We start from the raw sequence: 17374 nt of genomic DNA on the forward strand, positions 1-17374 counted from the left end.
GTTGTGAGATTGTGTAGATTTTGTTAATGAAAGAATAAATGTGGAAATGCAAATTAGGAAAACGCAGGATTGAGTACGTTCGTATCGTGACGTGTGATGAATTGATTGGATAAGACCATGGTTGTTCCATGGCAAAGTGTGAAATGTAGGTATGGTATCATCCATACTGAGTTGTGAAATGTAGGTATGGTATTATCCATACTGAGCTGTGAAATGTAGGTATGGTATTATCAAATCCATACTGAGTTAAGAAATGTAGGTATGGCATTTCCCATACCGAGTTAAAAAAATGTAGGTATGGTATTTCAATGAGGAAAACCATACTGAGTTGTGAATCGTGGCATTGAGCAACGACGTACTCAATTTCGTAAGCCGTTTCCTAATTTGATTATAAGAAATAAAAGAGAAGTGATCCAAATGAAAGAGATTGAGTAGTTGTTCTTGTTGAGCTCAACTATGTGAATTATTATAACAATGGTTGTGAATCGCAGAAACTTTAGTAAATGTTTTGGTATTGTTTGGAAATATTATGTTTGGTAAGCATTACTTTTAACCTATGAACTTACTAAGCTTCAATAAGCTTACTTGTGTGTGTTTAATATTTTTATGTAAATTGACTTGAAGTGAAGTGGGTAGATCGGATCAACACAACAAAGCACACTATCCAGATCAATTCGTAGCTTTTGTTTTATGTTTGAAGATTTATATGGCATGTATAGAGTTTGAATGAATTGAAGTAAAGATGTTATAAACTAGTTAACAATATTTGTACTAAAATAGTTTTCGGTAAGTAGCAGTAGTTTGACTTTGAAAAATCACTAAAAATAGTAGAAATGGAATTAAATAATGAATAAATTATAGAATCGAATCTCGATGAGTCTATTTTCATATGGAAGAAGCAAAACAGGTATATGAGCTATATTTTATGAGATGTTTAAATTTTTGTGAAACAGGGCCAGAGCGATTTCTGGATCCCCTGTTCTGACTTTGGAAATTCACCATAAATTTTAAAAAGATAATTAGAAGTCATACTTTATATTTACAGATTCCTTATTGAGTCTAGTTTTATTAGAGACAAACGGCATAGTCATTGAAGCTCTGTACAGAGAGATATCTGATTCGTAATACACAAAGGTCAGAGTAGTCAAACCCTGAAACAGGGGAGATTTTAAATAATAAACTGTACTAATTGGCTTGACCAAAAATTCTAGAAAAAAATTGGTAAGTAGATATATGAGTATAAATTCAGATAAAATTTACGGATTTGGATTTCGAGTTTTATAACTTGAGATATGAATTATTTAGCAACTATGACACAGTTGGACAGCTTGTCTGGAAAGTGTGATATAAATTGTTTGAATTTGTTTAAGTGCTCAAATAAGTTTAGTAATGCCTCGTGCTCGACTCCGGCGACGGTCTCGGGTAAAGGGGGCGTTACATGGCGAGTCCTTTATAAGTACCATTTTTAACCTTTTATGAAATCGGGGCTACTCGTACTTGAACTATAGTTAATCAAAATATGTATATAATCTTTAGCTTTAAAATTTTGTTATAGATATCTGAGGAAGTGAAGCCACATCCAATGGTGGTGAATATGTTGACGAAAGTGGAAGAAATTATACCAAAATGGAAGATCGTACCAACCAAAAATGTCATTGACACGGCATTCAAGGACCCTATTAAGCGAGAAACAGTTAGGACATTCAATTCCTCTTGTTCTTGTTCAAGTCTCATGGTTGCTTGAATTGGTTTATTTGATTTTAAATGATTTAATTGCATATACAGCTCAGGGCTGTCTCTTTTAATTTATGGTTGATGCAGATAAGGAAAAATAAGTTAATATACCAAGACAAGCCTAGACTCAAAACAGCCCTGGAAATGCTCAGAACTAGCATAAGCCTTGAACGTCGTTAAAATGAGGTTAAATAATCATCTCCTCTTAATCCCCTCCCCATTGCAAAAAAATTGCTTGTATATGTTTTATGTGTTTTGGGCTCCTGTCTCATCTATGTATTAATCTCCGTATCCGACACTCATCCGAGTCGTAAGATCTTGGAATGAGTCAATTTCTTTCATTCATTTATACATTTATATGGGTCGGTTGGAATGGTTTTTTGCAGGTGACACTCCCCTTCTTTGTGTTGCACGGGGAAGCAGATATAGTAACAGATCCTGAAGTAAGCAAGGCCTTTAATGAGAAATCAAGCAGCAGTGACAAAACCATAAAACTGTATCCAGGGATGTGGCATGGCTTGACATCGGGTGAGCCCGATGAAAGCATCGAGATCGTTTTCACAGATATCACAGCTTGGCTTGACAAACAACTCTTATAAACTTTAAGCAATAAAGGGTTCGGAAAACTCACTAATACGAGCATTGAAACCTGGTTGCAGAACCCAATGGAATGGGTTCGTAGACATCACTAACCCACTTATCCTGATAGTAACATATTAGCTACTGTCTCTGTATATTTTCTCTACATTAATAGAATTAAAAGATATGAAATTGCTTCAATACTGCAATGTTTGAGGATCTGATTAATTTGTTTCATTGAAAATGATTTGTTGTTGTTTTTATTAGGAGGAGACATTGAAGTTAAGATAGATTTATGATGTTTGCCTTTGTGTTTCACTGCCCATGAAGTTGATGGGTTCAATAAAAAGACATTTTGCCAACAATTTTAAGTTGGTTGGGAATTTGGTGTTAAGGGTCAAATTTATGAAGAATATTAACCAATGTTGGGAGGCATCTCTCAACCTGTACAGAATTCAAGCTCTGTATGCAATCCATGATGCATTTCACATGAATGTAGTGAGCATCGGCATGATTGCAGAAATAATATAACTCATAACCCACTGCCTCATAGAAACTTTGTCTTGTTATATATTCTTGGAATCTGCAAATTTATATCTATATGAAATTTTTTAAATTTGTCTTTTAAGTCTTTCAATTTTCTTCAAAAAATAATTAGGTTTCCCTAATTTTTTTTAAATCTCTCGTTAACACTTAAATTTTATCAAAATTTTAATTAAACCATCCGAAATTTATAAAAGTTCTCTTAATTAAACACAAAATTTAATTTCAAGCCCCCTACATAAGTCCTTCTTGAAGAGATCAATTCATTCATTTTTGAGATTATATATATATAGGGACAATTTGTGAAGTTTATCGTAATTTATCATTATACAAAAAGTAAATTACACAGAGATAGTCACCTAATTATCAATTTTTTTTTTTACTTTAGGCACTTAAAATAAAAAATTTACAATTTAAGCACTCACGTTATATAGTTCAGTCATTTTGATCACTCTCGTTAAAATCACAAACTACAAGCTGACCTAACAATTAAAATCGATATAATAACAAATTAAGCTTTCAAGTTTTACATATTATATCAATTTAGTCATAATTTTAAAAATTAACCCTCAAAATTTACAAATGATTTCAATTTGATCATAATTCTAAAAATTCAAAAAATATATATATAAAAATGCATAAGTATTTTCAGAAAAACAACAATAAATTTTAAAAATATATAAAATAGATAAATATTTTTAAAAATATAAAAATAAATAAATATTTTTAAATTTATAATAATTAATTTAAATTTTATATTTATATTTATATTTATATTTTATTAAATAAATATAATAATATTAATATCAAATAAAATAAAAATTCCCCACCCCACCATCGTCCCTCCCACCTTCCATCTCCCTCTTTGCTGCTACTGCTATAAATTATGAAACATAAAAGGTTTTTTTCTTAAAATAATTAATTACGAAAATATATTGAATTTTGATTATTTATGAAAATAAAATGTTTTCAACAAGAACTTTGGGTGTCAATGCCCTTTGATTTCACCTGTTTCAGCCTGTGATTTATAAATTGCTTCGGCACAAAATAATAAACGGTTTCTCCTTCGCATAAATGGTTGGGAGTTCACATTCTCATCATCTTTAGTAAAATCAAGCCCGCCACGTAGACATTCATAAACTGCTCTACCGTAGTTATTAGCGAATAACCCTACTTTAGGTTTAATAGTACATCCTAATAGGATGCGACTATCCTTATTCAATTTATCTCTTTCAACCTAGATGCTATGAGACGGGCCTTGGAAAGTTTTAATATAAGCAGTAAAGATTCGCAGATCCTCTAGACGTAGAGCGCACAGGGCTTTATCAGTAGAACCTTCTTCAAAAAGGTCTAAAGGGCAAGCTACATAATATATATATTGATCTTCTTCTCTAGGAACGGGTTCAATGTGGTAGCATCGCCCTTTGTAACGATCAAGGCTGGTAACCCCATCGGTCCACACGGTTGTCCATGTACTAGTAGAAGATTCAGCAACTACCACAGCCCTTGCTTCCTCAGGCGGAACTCCGGGTTGAGAAGTTACTACACATTACGGTACCTATAATTTTTTTTAAAAAAAAGTTTGATGAAAAGAAAGTTAAAAAAGTGAAAAGAAAAAGAATAAATTTTATGGTATCATTAGACACATTGTTGGTACAAATAAATTTTTAAAAAAAAGTCTAATTGGAAAAAAATGGGAAAAAGTGAAGAAGAGAATTAGTTTATGATTCCAACACCAGACAAACCTGCATTTAATGCTTACATTTCATTCTTAAAATCATTTCTACTTCTCAAGCTTTTAATGTATTTTTCCTAATTTCCATTTGCCAAACCAATATTTAAAGAGAGGAAATCAAGTCTTTTTTTAATTTAATTAAGGGTTCCCATCAATTTAAAAATATTTTTTCAATTTTTTCCTGTAAAATATTTATTTTTAAGTTTATTAGTGTCGTTAATGTGTCAAGTAACATCTTAAATTACTGTAAAAAGTATCTCATTTACATAAATAATCTAAATCCAATATAATTTTCGTAATTAATTATTTTTATATTATTTTTATAAAAATAGCCACCATAAAATTATCTTATGCAAATTACCTCCAACTCGGAACAAGAGTTACAAAAGTCATCCCAGTTGAAAATGACCTACTCCAAACCTTACTATTTTTTCATTGTAAATACCGATTAATAGAGTTTCCCCTGCAAAACCATCAACCATACTGCATTCGCCATTAGAAAAAAGAAAAGAAAAAAACATAAGCAGTAAATGAGGACCTACCAGTTGATTGGTAGAATAAAACCCTCATTATTACCACCATTGCAATTCCTGTTCTCATTCCCATTGGTGGTATTACTATTACGACTTTGAGGATGATGATCTTCATCCAAAACTTCGGGCTTTAGACAAAGCATCATTCCAAGAACACCAACAATGAAATTCTAATGAGCACTCAAGATAGCAATTTTAGTTGAATGCTTCATTTTTTTTTCTTCTTATTGTACATATTGAACACATAAGAATCTAATGACTCCACCAACTAAAGACTACCTTTCAAGGCCCAAAAAAAAAAAAAAAAATTCGACATGAAAATTATTTTTTTCAATTGCTATAAAGAGGTCTGAAGGAAAGATATAGAAAATGAAGAGAGAAATGGAGTATATAGGGTGTGGGGGAGAGGGAGAGGGGTGGCGGTGGCGGTGGCGGTGGGGTTTTTATTTATTTATTTAATATTAATATAATTATTTTTATAATAAAATATTAATATTAATATAAAATTTAAATATATTTTTAAAAATATTTATGAGTTTTTAAATTTTATATATTATTATTTTTGTCTAACAATAAATTTTTTATTTTATATATTTTCAATTTTTATTATATTTTTAAATATATTTATACATTTTATATATTTTTTGAATTTTTAAAATTAAGATCAAATTCGAACATTTGTAAATATTAGGAAATAATTTTTTAAAAAATTATGACTAAATCAATATATTATATAAAAGTTAAAGATTAAATTTGTTATTATACCAATTTTTTAACTATCATGTTAGTTTATTGTTTGTGATTTTAACGAGAATTACCAAAATAATCAAATTATGTAACGTGATTACTCAAATTACAAATTTTTATTTTGAGTGAATAAAATAAAAATTTTATAATTGAATTATATGTATATGTTACCCTTATATAAATACATTTAATTAATTTTTATTAAAATATGAAGAACATATCATTTCTGTAGTGGGCCAAATTTGCCCAGCCCGTTACAAACAAATAAATATAAAACCCAAATAAAAATAGAAACAATCCAAGGCCCAAAGTTATTACAATGACCCAAATACTTTAACATAGCCCAAACTTATTACAAGCCCAAACCTAGACCCAAATATCCTACAGCCCAAAAACAAAAAAATCAAGGCAGAACCCTAGTAGTCTCTCGCTTGCCAAGAAGAAATTCAACCTCCGTACCCTCCAGCAGAGCTACACCCGCGCCTCCAGACGCCAAAGACAAACCCTCAGTATCGCGCCAGGCAGCACACTCCGTACCTACGAAGAAACAGACAAACAACAGCAGCAACAAGCCAATACGAAAAAAGAAAAAGAAAATTGTGTTTATTATTTTATTTTGATGATTCGGCTATAAAGCCTTTCATTTTTCGATTGTAAAAGCCCCTTCTTTTTTTACGAAAAAACATATACAAAAAGATATCAAATAGAACAAAGTAGAAATCACGAATTGAAAAGGTGATTGTTTTAAATCTAGCATCTCATTCATTTTTCTTTTTGCTTTTCTTCATGATTGATATTCGTTTTTAAAAAGAAAAAGAGTAAGGAAAAGAGATTTACCTTCATATTTGGCTCCTTCGAATCCTAGCTACTTCGTTGTAATCGAAGTTTAGGCGAGGACTTTGAAGCTTTGGAGCAAAAACCTTGGATCCACGGTTGGACGGAGCTAGATTGGGCCTTCAAGTGATGACCGTCGGCTAGACATAGAGGCCAAACGGCAGTCTAAAGGTCTCCTAATTCGGCCGAATGGAAAGGGGATGGGAAAGCATTAAAATCTGCTGTGCTGTAACCCTAATGCTTGGGTATTTGGTTTATGGCTCAAAAAATGGCAAAAGGCCATTCATTTTCTTCAATTTTTAAGCATATAACGAAACGGCACCGTTCTGGGGGGAAAGGGATCAGCGCGTCGACCCGTTCCAGGACCCGAACCCGTGCCTTTGTGCTTCAGATGGGTTATTTGATATATGAGTCCCTCCCTTTTCGCGCTGTGTTTAAATCAGCTCATATCTGTGCTTCTTTTGTTTTTTTTTAAATTATCCCTGTAATTCACACTCTTTTGCAAATGGATCCGCACCTGATCACTGCGTTTTGAGGGCTGGATTATTTCCAGTTTGAGTCCCTACACATTTGCGCGTGTCCTTTTATTGTTACTGCTTTATTTTCAAATTACCCCTCTTATTTTAATTAAATTTTAATTTAATCTCTTATTAGTATAGCCTATTATTTTACAATATGTTTAATGTTTGAACATGTGTTGATTCATTTTAATATTCTGTATAATATTATTTATTTATATATATATGTATATATATATATATATATATATATATATATATTTGTATGTGCACAACTTTATTTTGCTTAATAAAATTATCATTTTAAAATTCTTTTCGCATTAAGCTATTTTAATACTCTTATATAGCCTCTTGTTTAAATATTAATATATATATACATATACTTTGTATTAAAGTTAATTTTATTTTATATATATATATTATTAACCTTATATCATTTTACGCACATGATTTCTTTTAAATTTATTCTTGTATTTTATTATATAATCCTCGTAATATATTTTTTAAGCTATTATCATATATGTATATACATTTATGGATATCCGTATTTAATCTATATGTTATTAAACTCGTGTATTTTATACATATATTTTTTCTTTATATATATATATAAGCATGTTCTTAAATCTATTGTGTAATTTATAATAAAATTAATTTAGTCCTATCTGAGTTATCATTTCTATGTTATTTTACATGTACTTGCTTTTAAATTTATATGTATACATATTAATACACTTATTACTTTAATAGATTTTTATTTAAAACACTTTTTCCTTTATGATTTATCAAGTATTTTCTTTATGTATATATGAAACTATTTTAAAACTTCATCTTTGAAATTATAAAATTATTATTTTTGAATGTTTCTTTATATTATATTACTTTTGTGTTTTTATAGCCTCTTATTTAAATGTTTTTGATATAAGGGTATGTATATAATTTCTACACTAACTTAAAATTTTATATATATTATTATTAATCTCATGATCTTTTACAATAAATTTACATGTACATATGTTTTATAAATCTATTTTGTGTATTATGTATTGTTATGTACCTTTATTTTTCTTTCCTATTATATATATTATTCAAATTATCATGTACTTTGTCAACTTTTAAATGAACTTGTGTTTAGAATATTTTTCATGCAATTTGATTCAAACTTTTATTCTATGATATCTATTTCAAAAATTATATATCCTTAGCTTTTATGCAAATTTGTCAACATTATATATTATGTGTTCATTTATTCATCATTGTTTTAAGAAATGTCTTATATCACATTAACTTCAAATTGTTACTTTGTTCTATACATCTTGCATTGATAGCTTTTTATTATTCTATGTATATTATCGTTGTATATTATTTATTCATTTTATTGTTATATCAATTGCTCCATCCATGTTTAGAAGTTCGATTACATTCATCTTAGATTAGCCTTGCTTGATTATTAGTTTGTTAATTGGCATTGTATCGTATGTGTGTATTATCCCATATCATGGTTTTCCACTTGGTTTACAAAATTTGGTTTTATAAGGTCCAAATCTTTAAAATTAATTTTGTTTCATTTCAAGTCGAATTATTGCGTTTTAAGCTAGTTTTATAATTATTCATTTAAAAATTCTTTAAGCAAAGGCGAAGTTCGATATTTGGCAATTCGCGGGATCGTGCCCTATCGTGTTGGGTTGCAATTTCTCATTTGTTCAAAATAATCGAAGGTCCCTTTAGAATGTCACTCATGTCTTTTAAAAATTCTTTAAACGAAGGCGATGTTCGATATTTGGCAATTCACGGAATCGTGTCCTATCGTGCTGGGTTGCAATTTCTCGTTTGTCCAAAATGATCGAAGATTCCTTTAGAATTTCACTCATACTCTCTAAATTCTAAAATAAGGAAATGTCTGATATCTAGAAATTCGAGGAGTCGTGCCCTATTGTGCTGGGTTTTTCGTTGGACTAAATAATTGGGCATCCTTTTGCGGTTTTCAACGTACAAATTTTTGGAAGTCAAAATTTATCATGTTTTCGAGGGCATAAAGGATCATGTTGTATCGTGCTGGATGTGGTGTTGTATTCCTTTTAAGCAAGAGAATTTTGATGACCAACCCGGGTTATTCAAACGTTATCAAAAGGGAACCCCATTTCAAAAACATTTTTAAATCTTAGACATAAGGATAGTATTTAATCGATTTGGTACCAATTTTGGGCGTAGTGAGGGTGTTAATCCTTCCTCATGCATAACCGACTCCCGAACCCATTTTCTTAAAAGTTCGTAGACCAAAATCGTTGTTTTAGTAAACCAAAAATGTTTTATTAAAATAACCAAATTCTTAGGTGATCCGATCACACCAAAACAAAAAGATCAGTGGCGACTCCATTTTCGTTTTTCAAAAAGTCGATTCCCGTTTTTTTCATTAAATTTAACATTATTTTTAAAAAAATGGTTTCGGCAGCTTGGCGACTCCGCTGGGGATTTGATAAAAGAGTCTAGCCATGAAATCGATTATTTGTTGTCCTTTTGTCGAAATATTGAAAATTTGTTTTGAAAATCATAATTGCATTTGTTTGTATGATTGCCATGATTCGGGTCTTGTAGTATAATATTGCATTTTCATTGCATGACCGCTGTGGTCACACCTTCTAAGTGGGAGTAAGAAACTATGCTTTCGTGAGGTTTTCACCTCCGCATGGGCTAGTGGATTGCTTCCGGGGTACATCCGTACCTATGATTTCGTGAGATTTTCATCTCCGCATGGTCATAGGGAAATGTATCCCCCTAAACCGAACTCGATCTATATGAGCCTATAATGGGTGAAGATTAAGGAATCTGCTAGTTCGGGTACCTTATCTCTAGAACCGAACCACATATAGTGAACCTTAAGAGCTATCTTTGGGTGGAGCCGCATCAAGCCTTAGTATTTACCCGTATACATGTTGTAATTATCATTTATGTGCTTGCATTTCATCGCTATTATTTGATACTAACCTGTGTTTTGTTTTGATTGTGTTTTGCATGACATTGCATACTAAAGGAGGTGTTGATTCGTATTCAATTACTAAGTTAGAAAGTTTGACATGGAGAATGAATTTCTTAGTAAAGTCGAGGATAATGCCGTCGTCTGCACATGGTTAGAGAAGTTACAATCGGAGAAAGAGGATAGCTTGGTAGAAGGGTACATATCAAAATTGCAAGAATTCACTCGCGTTAATGTAGCACAGAATGAGTTGCAAGAGTTGAGAGATATATGGGCTCGTTGGGATGAAGCGACCAAACAGTTGTTTTATCAAAGCTATGGTGATATATCCTACTTGCTAGACATTAGAGTGGATAAGCATCTATTCTGAGTTATGGTTCAGTTTTGGAGTTCTGCTTACAAGTGTTTCACTTTTGGAGAAGTGGATTTAGTACCTACCATGGAGGAATACACTACCTTGCTTAGGTGTCTGAAAATTCAAGTTAGAAAGACTTATGCCAGGGTTTTTAATGGTCAGACTTTCGTGAAAAAACTGATGAACATTTCAGAAATAAGCGAGACTTGGGTCACTGCTCGGATTCAACAAAAAGGAGATAGTAAATGTATCCCTTAGGAGAATTTGTAAGATTTGATTTTGACGCATCTAGATGAAAGAAAGAGGGTCGATATATTTACCTTAAGCATCTACGGATTCGTAATTTTTCCTAAGGCTTTGAGGCACGTGGACGAGGCAGTCATTAACTTATTCGATCACCTTGAGAAGGGAATCACACCTGTACCGGCAATATTGGCTGAGACGTTCAGGTCCTTGAGCACGTGTCGGAAGACAGCCGAGGGGCGGTTTATTAGATGTGCACAACTGTTGATGGTGTAGTTTCATGGGCACTCTTAGAAGGTAGACAAGGTTTCTTATCAGGTCTTTTCCGAAGGTTATTCCCCGTTAAAAGAGGAGGCGGCCATACAAAGGAGAGAGGATATCCCAGAGGAGAAGTGGATGGAAATCATCCAAAACCTCAATGAGGGGGATATAGAATGGAGAGCTTATTGGATGGTTCCTGATGAGAACATGTATCGATGTGGGGACTTTGATTGGGTACCGTTGTTAGGAATTTGGGGAGCTACTGGGTATACTCCATTACTTGCGTTAAGGCAATATAAATCGAGGTAGTTTGTACCCACGACCTACGAACTTGCTCAGTGTGAATTCTCCTTTAAAGGTGCTCACTATAAGAAGAAAGTTCGGGAGCTATCGGATGCTTGGAAGCAAACTCATTGGATAAAGAGGTTGGTTGTCGGTTTCATGGTGACGCCCGAGTATGATGGATGGTTCAAGAAGAGGTTAATGATAATGTTCCTAGGCCAAGCTTGGAAAATACTTGACCTAAGGTGGAACAATTACAAGTCGCCTCGTTAAAGTTGGAAATTATAAAGCAAGATTTCGAGAAGAAGAGTTTAGAGCTTGGGAAAAAGATCGAACAATTGGAGAAAGAGAAGATGCACTTGAGATTAGTCACTGATGTCCAGAGGTCAGAGGCTGAGAAGTGGAGAAAAAGGAAAACTAAGGCCGAAGAAGATCTAGACAGCTTGAAGACTGATTATAAGAAGCTACGCCTGTCTATGAGGACTGCGGTGTTAGGTAAAACTTCCGAAAAATGGCGCCATGAAATTCGAGAAGAAAAAACTAAAGCAGGCCGATGGGAAAGGAAATTCTAAGAAGCTCAGGCACGGAATGAAGATTTAGAGAAGAGTCTGTCAGAAAACAGAAATGAGCGAGGTGAATTAAAGGCTAGAGTGGCAGAACTCGAGAAGTCTCTTCATCAATACTGAAACCGCAACATCGCAATGGAATTGAGAGCAAGATTGAGCAAGATAGAAGAAATGAAAGGAAATATAGAAGAATTAGAGGCGTCACTGCAAAATTATGAGATGCGGATTCAGTTTTTCGAGACAAATGAGGACCGTTAGAAAGAGCAGCTTCACCATGCGCAAGATCAAGTCAGAAACAGGGATTACCTTATTGGGGAAGCCATAACCCAGATCCGGGAGGTAGCTGACTACTTGCAAGCTTTAGCGGTACAGGCGGACACACTGAGCATGAAGTACGGGTTGGGGTCAGATCACGGGCAAGAGCTGGTTTCGTTGCTTAGGAAAATTAAGACTTTAAGCATTAGAGCAAAATTTTATTTGTAAGTCAACTTTATGTAAAAGAATTTTGTTTTCTAGTGAAGTTTTCTAAAGGGAATTGAATTAAAATTGATACCTCCTTTGCATTCATGCATTTGCATCACATCACATCATTATGCATTAAAGGTCATAAAAGGTTTCTAATTAATTAAAAATCATTACAGTAACCTGGAAACCAACGAAAACCAACCAACTATGCACCCCTACGGTACAAGGAAAAAGTCAATGGATAAAAGATTTGAGAAATTGAAGCAAATACAAAAGGACATGCAGGAACAAATGCAGTCTCAGATGCAAGAGCAGCTAGCCAAAATTCAGCGAGAGATGAAGGAGCAAATGATGGAATCCCAAAGAGAAATGATGAGTCAGTTATCCCAATTGCTGATGGGAAGAACAGATAAGGGAAAGGGCCCCATGGACAATGTTGAGGAAACTAATGAAGATCCTCAATCCCCTGGCTTCACACTGACACATGTACCGATGAAGCCCGAGATTAATCTACAAAAACCATCTGTTACGATCATGCCTCAGTAGATTCAGGCTGGAGCTTCGATACCAATGAATTTCTAAGCCGGCTCAGGCTCTAACCTTGTTAATAACTCGAGTTATCCACCTATTCCCGATTTGGATGAAGTTACAGAAGAAGAAAAGGCAAGGGTAGAATCACAAAAACAATTAGAAACACGTTGTAAATGGCTAAAGGAGAAATTCAGAGTTATGGAAAGCGCAGATAATCATCAAGGGATTGATGCTAAGGACCTGAGTTTGGTCCCAGACTTGGTCCTTCCCCCCCCCCAAATTCAAAATGACTGAATTTGAGAAATACACTGGAACGAGCTGCCCTGAAGCTCACATCACGATATTTTGCAGGCGAATGACGGGATATGTCAACAATGACCAACTATTAATTCACTGTTTTCAAGACAGTCTGGTTGGGGCGGCATCTAAGTGGTATAACCAATTGAGCAGAGCTAAAATTAATTCATGGAAAGACCTGGCTTAGGCCTTTATGAAACAATATAATCATATGACGGACATGACCCCCGACAGGATCACTCTCCAGAATATGGAGAAGAAATCGAATGAAAGTTTCAGACAGTACGCACAAAGATGGAGAGAAGTGGCCATACAAGTTCATCCGCTGCTTCTAGAAAAGAAAACCACGATGCTCTTTATCAACACCTTGAAGGCCCCTTTTATCACCCATATGTTGGGAAACGCCACCAAAAGCGTCTCAGACATAGTAATGATCGGTGAAATGATTGAAAATGCTGTGAGGAGCGATAAGATAGAAGCAGGAGAAAGTAACAAAAAGTCAGCCCTAAGGAAAAGAGATAATAAAGTGAATAACACAAGTACATTCGGTAAAGGTTAGTCCAAGTCACTCACCGTAAATCAACCAAAGACGATAGCCACCAATCAACATAGCACTGTGAGACAAGAATCCAACGCGAGGGAGAGCACAGAGAGGCCACAGTTCACCCCTATACCCATGACGTATAGGGACCCGTACCAGAATCTGTTCAACGCTCATGTAGTGTCCCCTTTTTACCTGAAGTCACTACAGCCCCAGTATCCCAAATGGTATGACACAAACGCCCAATGTGAATACCACGTGGGGATCACCGAGCACTCAATCGAAAACTACACTGCTTTCAAGAAAGTAGTATAGAGACTCATTAAAATAGGGATCGTGAGGTTTGACGACCCAGCTGTACCCAATGTAGCAGGAAATCTGCTCCCCAATCATGCCGACCAAGGAGTGAACGAGATAAGCGAAGGCAAGAACAAGAGGATCAAAAGTGAGGTTGCAAAAGTTAGGACCCCATTGAGACGGGTGTGGAAGGAGATGGTCAAGAGATGAGTGATCGCGTTGGATTCGAGAGAAAAGTCTGAAGAAGGGAGGAACTACTATGAGTTTCAAAATGAGGTGGGACATGAAATCCAAGAGTGTGTGGAATTCAAGGCCCTAGTACAGAGCATGATGAACAACAAAGAAATGGAGTTTTATGAAGAAGCAAAAAACCCCGGAGAGGGAGATATATGTGCATCGGAGGGAGAATCCGAACAGTTAACTACCCCGTGGTCATCATATCGTGACCCAAAAATAATGAAGCTAGAGTGCAAATGCCACCGAGGGTCATACTCCAAGACCTACAGTCTTCCCCTACAAAGACAGCAAAAGGGTCCCATGGAATTATGATTGTAACATAACGATTCTGGGAAAGCAAAACTTGGCTGATACTTCAAAAGAGGAACAAGATAGGGGCTCCTATACACGTAGCGGGAGACGCTACGATACAATAAGTGAAAAGGCACAACCCGTAAAAGGAAAAGCCCCAGTGGTCGAAGAGATGAAAGAAAAAGCGACCATATATGAACTTCCTATTAATGAGCCAGTTAACGAGGATGAGGCTAAGGAGTTTTTGAAATTCCTAAAACACAGCGAGTACAGTGTGGTGGAATAGCTACGTAAATAACCAGCTCTTATCTCGGTGCTGGCCTTACTCCTGAGTTCGGAAGTCCACCGCAGCGTGCTAATGAAGGTCCTGAATGAAACATATGTTGCCAATGATATCTCTGTCAACAAGTTGGACCGTTTGGTTAGCAACATAAGTGCCGAAAGCTATATCTTCTTCAATGACAATGAGATACCACCCAGTGGCATGGGGTCGACTAAAGCTTTGTACATTACTACGCGCTGTAAGGGGTATACGCTGCCAGGCGTACTGATTGACAATGGGTCGGCCTTGAACGTCCTGCCATTAACTACGCTAAACAAATTACCTATAAACAGCTCTCACATGAAGGAGTGCCAGAACATAGTGAAAGCATTCGATGGCACGGAGAGAAGGGTGATCGGCAGAATTGAGGTACCTCTTCAGATCAGGCCAAACACATATGAGGTAGATTTCCTAGTGATGGATATCAAGCCCTCATACAATTGCTTATTGGGGAGGCCTTGGATACATTCAGCTGGGGCAGTGCCTTCATCATTGTATCAAAAGTTGAAGCTGGTATCAGAGGGGCGGTTCATAACGATCAATGTTGAAGAGGACATCATTGCAACTGTAAGCAGTAATGCGCCCTATTTGGAGACAGATGACAAAGCAATCGAATGCTCATTTCGGTCTTTGGAATTTGTTAACGTGACATTCATCGCCAATGGAAGCAAGATTCTGATGCCAAAATTGTCCAAAACTACAAGGATGAGTCTATAGTTGATGGTTGGAAAAGGGGCTCTACTCGAAAAAGAGCTCGGAAGATATCTCCAAGGAAGGATTGAAACGCCGGTATTGAAGGACAAGAGAGATCGCTTCGGCTTAGAATTTAAGCCAGATGCAAGACAAAGGAGAAAAGAGCTGAAAAAGAAGCAAGAAAGAAGGAGAGTAAGGTTGAAGGGGGAGGAAATCAAATGGGAGCCAATGATATTCCCCCACATATCGAAAAATTTTGTGTCCAGAGGAATCATTCATCCCGAGAGAGGCACGCCAAGAAAAGAAGCCATAGAAGAAAGGTTGGAAAGCTTAAACATCAACGCCACATACAAAGAAGAGACTGGAGAGGAAAATTTTTCGGGCATTTGCCCCTACATACCTGGAAGTGTTCTGGATAACTAGACTGCGGAAGAGATTCCTGTAGTTTTTAGAACTGACTCAGAGTAATATCCAAAACACACTTATTGCTCTAGGCCTAGGAGTAATAAGAATCTTTTGTGAAATAGGCTTATGTTTAAAAACGTTATTTCAATGAAATGTACAGTTATTACCATTTTGGGTAGATATTCTCTCATTCTTTCAATTTCATTCATAATTATATTACTTTTGGATTCTTTTATTCTTCGAACACTCTTCTAAATATTCTTTCATTCTTCATTCATAATCATACCATACAAATAAGTGTTCTTGAATTCTTTTGATTCTTTGTATCTTCCTTCATCCTCATAACAGGTCCCCAGATATCAATGATATGAGTGACACTGCTAGTGGCTCAGAGTCTCCTTTTGAGCGAGATATGTGTATGGAGGATTCTCAGGATTTCGAAGATGACCAAGGCTGTAACCTATCTCCTGATTTGTTGAGGATGGTAGAACAAGACGAGAAACAAATCCTACCTCACAAAGAAACAGTAGAAATTATGAGCTTAGGAGAGGGGCAAGAGATGAAGATCGGAACTTGTATCACCATGGAGATGAAGCGAGATCTTATCGAATTACTTCGAGAATTCAAAGATGTTTTTGCATGGTCATACCAAGATATGCTCGGGTTGAACACTAATATTGTGGTGCACTCGACTCCCTATAAAGGAAGAGTGTAAAGCAAAAACCCCGAAGTATGAGGCCCGACGTCTTGCTAAAAATAAAAGAAGAGGTTAGAAAGCAGTTTGACGCTGGATTTTTAAAGGTGATAAAGTACTCCGAATGGGTAGCCAACATCGTCCCGTCCTAAAGAAGGATGGAAAAGTACGAATGTGTGTAGACTACAGAGATTTGAACAAAGCCAGTCCGAAAGATAATTTCCCACTGTCTTATATTGACACCCTAGTGGACAACACGGCAGGCTATTCACTATTTTCATTCATGGACGGTTTCTCCGGGTATAACCAGATCAAGATGCATCCTCAAGACATGGAGAAGACCATATTTGTAACCATGTGGGGGACATTCTGCTACAAGGTGATGCCGTTTAGACTAAAGAATACGGGGGCAACATATCAAAGGGCCATGGTAACCCTGTTTCATGACATGATGCACAAAGAAATTGAAGTTTATGTCGATGATGTGATCGCAATGTCCCAAACTGAGAAAGAGCACGTACAAGTCCTGAGGAAGTTGTTCTTAAGGTTGAGGAAGTTTCAGCTAAAACTCAATCCAGCCAAATGTACCTTCGGAGCCAAGTCTGGAAAGCTTCTCGGATTCGTGGTTAGTGAAAAAGAGATTGAGATCGATCCAGACAAAGTCAAAGCCATACAAGAGCTATCTTCGCCGCGTACC

General features: G+C 35.3%; 1 long non-coding RNA gene and 1 pseudogene across 1 annotated transcript; one reads left to right on the forward strand and one right to left on the reverse strand.

Annotated features, from left to right (window-relative positions):
• The first annotated feature begins 1808 nt into the window (after positions 1-1808).
• LOC128279411 (uncharacterized) lies at positions 1809-2696 on the forward strand. Its single transcript, XR_008269529.1, has 2 exons — positions 1809-1920; positions 2121-2696. It is a non-coding gene; the product is annotated as an uncharacterized LOC128279411 (long non-coding RNA).
• A 1148-nt stretch (positions 2697-3844) lies between these two features.
• Positions 3845-10188, reverse strand: LOC128296600 (ribulose bisphosphate carboxylase large chain-like; annotated as a pseudogene).
• Between the last annotated feature and the right edge of the window lie 7186 nt (positions 10189-17374).

Source organism: Gossypium arboreum, chromosome 8 (genome assembly GCF_025698485.1).
Source record: "Gossypium arboreum isolate Shixiya-1 chromosome 8, ASM2569848v2, whole genome shotgun sequence".
In the NCBI taxonomy this organism is placed as follows: domain Eukaryota; kingdom Viridiplantae; phylum Streptophyta; class Magnoliopsida; order Malvales; family Malvaceae; genus Gossypium; species Gossypium arboreum.